Source organism: Sylvia atricapilla, chromosome 4 (assembly GCF_009819655.1).
Source record: "Sylvia atricapilla isolate bSylAtr1 chromosome 4, bSylAtr1.pri, whole genome shotgun sequence".
Lineage (NCBI taxonomy): Eukaryota > Metazoa > Chordata > Aves > Passeriformes > Sylviidae > Sylvia > Sylvia atricapilla.
The window spans coordinates 70522555-70528437 of NC_089143.1; positions in this window are offsets into that span (position 1 = coordinate 70522555).

Consider the following 5883-nt stretch of genomic DNA (forward strand, 5'->3'; position numbering starts at 1 on the left):
GACCAGCAGCAGTCCAGAGCAGTGTGAAACTTTCTCCTCATCTCTGCTATTTAAATTTAGATGATAAAAAATATCCTCACCTTGCTGAATCAACAAGAAGTCTGGCCTGATTTCTGCTGTGCTGAGATTTCCACAGTTCTGTCCTTCCCTCCTAAGGTCAGTTTTTATACCTGGTTGTCAAAACTGTGGATGTGGTGCTAGGATTTGCCAGTGGGTTCATGTGTAAAGGATGACAACACCTGTGAATGTGTGAGTACAATTTCCGTAGTTTTTTGGTCACCAGTGTTCCCACTCTCTGGCACAGCTCATCCATACTGTCACCCGGTGAACATTAAAGCCAATGCTGTGACCTGGTGGCACCTCTTGTGCCAAACATCGCTATTTGAGTGCACTGAGGGTTGTTTTTGGGGCAGAACTCTGCAGAAGTGCTGCTTTCCTGCAGGGCTGGCTCTGGGCACAGGAGGTCTCGAGCCGTGTGTTTCCGTGTCACCGCGCAGGTGGCAGCTGTGACCTGGTGAGCTCAGAAAGCCCGAGAAGGGTGCAGTAGGTGGGTAGTTATCCCCCTCAGCCCTCTCCGTATCCCAGGTGTGTCTCTCGAGGCACATGAGCCCTGTTTGCTGGCTTTCCCTGGCCTTCAGTGCCTCACTCGTGTCTCGTTACCTGGCACGTGGACCTGGCACGATGCTCCTGTTCCCACCCTGTCCCAGGGCTTGCTCTCCTGGGATGGCACAGGGGTGACCCGGAGCCGTCCTTCGGGGACCTACGGAGTCACTGAGGATGAGGTGAGTGAGACCTGGTTGATTTACAGCCTTAAACCTCGGGCTGCTCACAGCCCTTTTCTCATTCCAAACCACCCAAGCGCTCAGAGCACAGGAGTGGGAGCCAGCAGATGGCAATGTGTGACCAGACACGGGAAGGCAATGCTCGTTTTGGGGAATCCTTATGTTTTGTGGTTAGTAGTTGTTGTTGTTGCCAGAGAGGTGGGCTTCTTTCCTATTTCTTTATTTTTCGTTTTAAGTCATAAATTTCATTTCGGTAGTCCAAGAGTTGTCGAGGTGCATGTAAGTTAATGGTGATAATGGCAGGATGACTCCCAAAAGTTGGGAAATGCCTGCTGGAGTATGCAACAACCTGTGGTGAGGTTTTCTGCAATGAGTTGTTACTGTACAGCAGTGAGTGCCTCGTTCAAACAGAGAAGAAATAGGCCTTTCTCAAAGAAATGTGTCCGGAGATATCCCATTGTATTCCACTGGATGTCAGTGTAAGAGGGAGGAGAGATGCATGGGGAGGGTGTGCGTTCATGGAAGTTTTAGCTCCCAGTGCCAAGAGCAGCTCCACGCCGTAAGCACAGAGGAGATCTTCCAAGGAAGGAAAAGAGAGCACAGAGCTGTTTATTTCCTTCTTTGCTCCTTGTTTGCTCAGGAAAAAGAACTCTTCCACTTCTCTTTTCTTCTCATCTGACCTGAATATACTGATGAGGAAACTCACCTTGACTGCTGAGGAGAAGTATTCCTTACAAGATGGACTTTATGTTACTTTCCAAGTTCTCATTTTCATTCTACATCGTGACCTGCCCTTGGTCCTCCTTTAGAGCCTCTCTGTCTTCTCCCTTTCTCTTCCTTCTCAGTTTCTCTTCCATCTTCCTGCCCCTCCTTCTGTCTGTGCTGTTCTTCCCTCTCACCATCCTCCTCTCATGATTTTTCCTATTCCCTCTGGTGCTCCCTCTACCTTTAGTTTGTTTTTTTTGTTTTTTTTTTTTTTTTTTCCTCTGGACCCCTTTTCCCTTTGCTGCAAAGATAAATAATTTGTGCAGCTATTTTGGTAGCGAGGAGGTTGAGCAGTTCTTCACTGGCCCCACATTTTACTATGGAGGCTGAACCCACTCTCCTTGTCTGGTTTGACATCATACAGACAGAGAAAATTTCATGTGCCCAGTGCAGGCTGAGCAGTTTCCAGTTCCCTTCATTGAACAAAGAAAGTAATTTTGAACAATTAAAGATAATATAAGCTGTATTTTGCTGATATATTGCAGGACCAGAAAATATAGTGACCTTTCTGTTGTTTTGTAATTTTTCCCCTTTAAATTTAGAGATTTAAAAGGGAAAATAGATGTGAGGGTGTCGAAGATTCCACATTGTGTGGCAATTAAAACACAGTAGCATTCAAGGGCACACAGCTGTGAGCAATGCAGCCTTACAGGTACACACATGGCCATTTCTCTCTTTTTGCTTCAAAGATGGATATGTCTGTGTCCCAGACTACTCAAGCAGCTTCCTTCCTACTCAGGGAAACGGGTGTCTGGTTCACCTTCACCTTTGATTGTTCTGGAAAGCCTCCCTTGGAGCAGTTGCTGTTGAGATTTAGGAAAAAAGGATTTTTTTTGGTTGCAGGCACATAAATTGGCACTGAGAGGTGATGAAGGCAGCTCAGTGTCTCCCTTTTTTGCAGCCCCTTGCCTGGGACTCTGCTCTGTCCCTGACAGAAACTCCTGGTGATGGAAACAGCAGGATTTCACAGGACAGGGAGCATTGGTTTATGGCTCTGTGTATGGTCTCACAAGGGAACACTGTTCAATAGGCTTCAAAGTGATTCAGCCCTGGCATCACCGTGGCTGTGGCCACATGTAATATAGCCTGTAGCTCTTTAAAGAGGATTAGCCTTAGATCAGGGACAGCATTCATTGCTGGATTCCATGTAAAGTAGAATATGCTAATGAAATGGAAATGTCTACAGCAAACATTGCATAATATTGGGAACCTCATAACTGGGCATTGTGTCTTGATATCTCTGCTGGGAGCCAAACTTTCATACTCTGGCCATTATTTTGAGAAAGACTGAAGTTTGTAATACTACCACAAGCTCTCTGTAATAACACAGGATCTAGTTTGCAGTTTTACAAGCAAAAGCTAAAAGGACAGCAACAAGCACTCAAAGGTAACTTTTCAGACATTGTTGTGCTTTAATGATGTCACAGTTCTCTAACAGACACAAAACTCCCCACAGCTTAAAATATCTTCATTTGGGTTTTCTGCAGGAGGCCTGGGCTTTGTTTGATCCCGTCTTCTCTTCCCATCTGCCCACCCATTGCTTTCAACACCATTTTTGGGTTTACAGGGGTTTCAGTCCCGCGGAGACACAGTGTTTCTGACGTGCTTTTCTGAGCCATGTCACCTTTTAAGGCACTTTGTGCCTGTACATCCACCTCCACCGTCGGCCCAGCACACCTCATTTGGCTCTCCTGTTTCACCTTTATGAATCTTCTTATGAGTCTTTATGAATCTTCTGCTGAGTCTTCAGAATGCTCGAGATTTAATATTGTACAGATGTTAAAAAACTCTCCCAAACTTCAAGGTGACCCACGATTCCTGAGTCAAGGTGTTGTGAAGGATTTTACTCACAGATGTCAGGGACATCTCTCAGAAAATCATTTCAGTGGGAGCTCTGGGTAGGCACCGTCCACTCCTCAGCACCTCAGTTGCACTGTTGTCTGTCAGGAAACCCCTTCTCCCTGGGTTTTTAGGCTTCACAGGAAATTTCTGCCCCTGGTCCAAAGCTGCCTCTGTGCCTGCCCTTGGAAGTGTGAAGACCTGTTCTGGGTGATTCCCTCCTCGCACAAGGAACTCCTGTGAGCTCTGTCTCACCAGCCCAGCGTGTGTGTCTGTGGCCCGGGGTTTGGTGCCACCAACGCCAAATATAAACCAGACTGATGCACATTAAATACCCTGATGAGCCCTTCTGCCTTTGAGCACTTGAAGTGCCTCATCCCAGTCTGCTGGGGCATAAAAGTACAAAGGAAGCCTTTGGGAAGAGGGTCCTTCTGGCTGCACTTCCAAAACGTGCTTAGTTGTTTTTTCTTCCCCTGTGGCTCCCTATCTCGGGATTTTGTTGCTCTGGGATGTATTTTATATGTTTTGGGTTTTTTTGTTTGTTTGGTGGTGGGTGGTTTTTTTTGGTTTTGTTTTTGGGGTTTTTTGCTGTTTGGAAGGTTTGGGGTTTTTTCTGTAGACGTGGAGGGTGGTGATACATATTCATGAAAGAGAAGTCTTTCCAACCCCTGCCTGCTCTGACAAAGACTTAGCTGTTTCACACAGCAAGCTGACTGGAATTGTGTGGGGCCTGCCTCAGCAGATTAGAGCAAACAGCCAGCTTATTCCTGCAGTCGTCAGGCCTCCCCTTCCTAACAATTTCCCCAATTGTCGTTTTGACAAGGCTGTCATTAGGTGATGGCTTCTTTTGGCCATTTTCAGATAAAGATAATTTCCTTAACTTCCATTTTATTTGACAACAAGTAGTTTGGGAGAGAAAGGAAGTGCTTCAGTAGTTTATGGATTAAGGATTTGTCACTTCAAAGGCATCTTTGATCTAAAAATATGTGCTGTATCAAATTCATTATGCCTTTTTTTTTTTTTTAGAACTTTTTAATTTATTGATCTGCCCCTCAATTATTCCTTTTTTTTTTTTTTTCTTTTCTTTCTTTCTTCTTTTTCTTTTTTTTTTTTTTTTCAATCCCTGGTAGTACTTGGGATAGCAATGGTGAGGGAAAAGCACCCAAGTGGCCTCTCTGAAAAGTCATGACCAGGGCAAAACAACAGGTGCTTTTGTTCCATACTCTGCTTTTAGCCAGAGGTCCTGCTTGCTCCTGCCGTGGCAGCTCCATTCAAAACTGGGAGACAGAGAATAAGCTTCACATTTTGTGTTGGTCTGGGTCACTCCTCTCGTATAACTGGCCTAAAACCATGGCTCTGCTGTAGGCTGGAGATGGGTTTTGACTCCCTGATGCCCCTCTGGCCACCTCCGTGTGGTGAGCAGTTGCTGTGTGGCTCTGGCTCTGTTCTGTGGCTGTGCTGCACCAATAAATCCCAAACCTCACCCTGACAAACAAAACTAGAAAAGTTTATTTTTTTCCCCCAGGTTGTTTGCAGCTGAAATGCTCTTCCACAAAGCACTGAGCTTTGGAGCAGGCAGGTGCAGTGGCCATCAAATTTGTTGTTCCCCAGACCCCATCCACCCAAGGAGGGATTCTTGGAGAGGATTTGGGAATCCTTACAGGTCTCTTCCAACTCTGGCTACTTCTGCAGGGAGAGGGGGCCGTGGGGGGGGTTTGAATATGAATCAAGAGTGGGACTTTCCTGCCTTAGCTGTGTCAGGCACTTGGCTTCCCTTTCACCCCTCCTCTGCTTTTTAGGATCCACAGATCTCCATTCTTGGCTGCAGCAGTGTATATCCGTGATGGTAGCCCATTATCCCAGCCCCACACAGGCTTAGGTGGGGCTGGGATTTGTCCTGTATCAATATTAATATCTGTTCTACCTAATTACTTCAGCTTTCCCTGTAGTGTTACCTCTGCATTATAGCAGCCAGCAAAGCACCTCCTTGCTGCTGGAGGCTGTTCTTGATCCTATTTCCAAACAGAAGCACTTCTGCTTCGGCTCAGGCTGGGGAAGCTGTGCAGAGGCAAGCTTTTTTTTTCTTTTTTTTTTTCTTTTTTTTTTTTTTTTTTTTTTCTTTTTCCCTCTCCTTTAGCCTGCTAATTGGCTGAGACCACCAGAATTTGGAGGACACAGATGTCACTGATAGTTTGCCTAGGGAGCACATTCATGCCCATCTGTTGCAGTCTAGAAGGCTGTTCATATATCCACAAGGCCTTCATTTAATTCTTGTCAGAAAGTAATGTAAATCCAGTTTACCTCAGAGGTCACAGCCAAGATTTATGCCAATGAGCCCCCTGCAATTTACACACACTGTAGTTGTATAGGATGAAAAGAAACCCTTTCATGTTGGTGCATATTAACAAGAAAGCTTGCCTTAGGAGAGGCTTTTTGATTGAGATTCTTCCTTATTTTAATACAGCCAATTGGGATAACCAGCTTTGCCAAAAGAAAA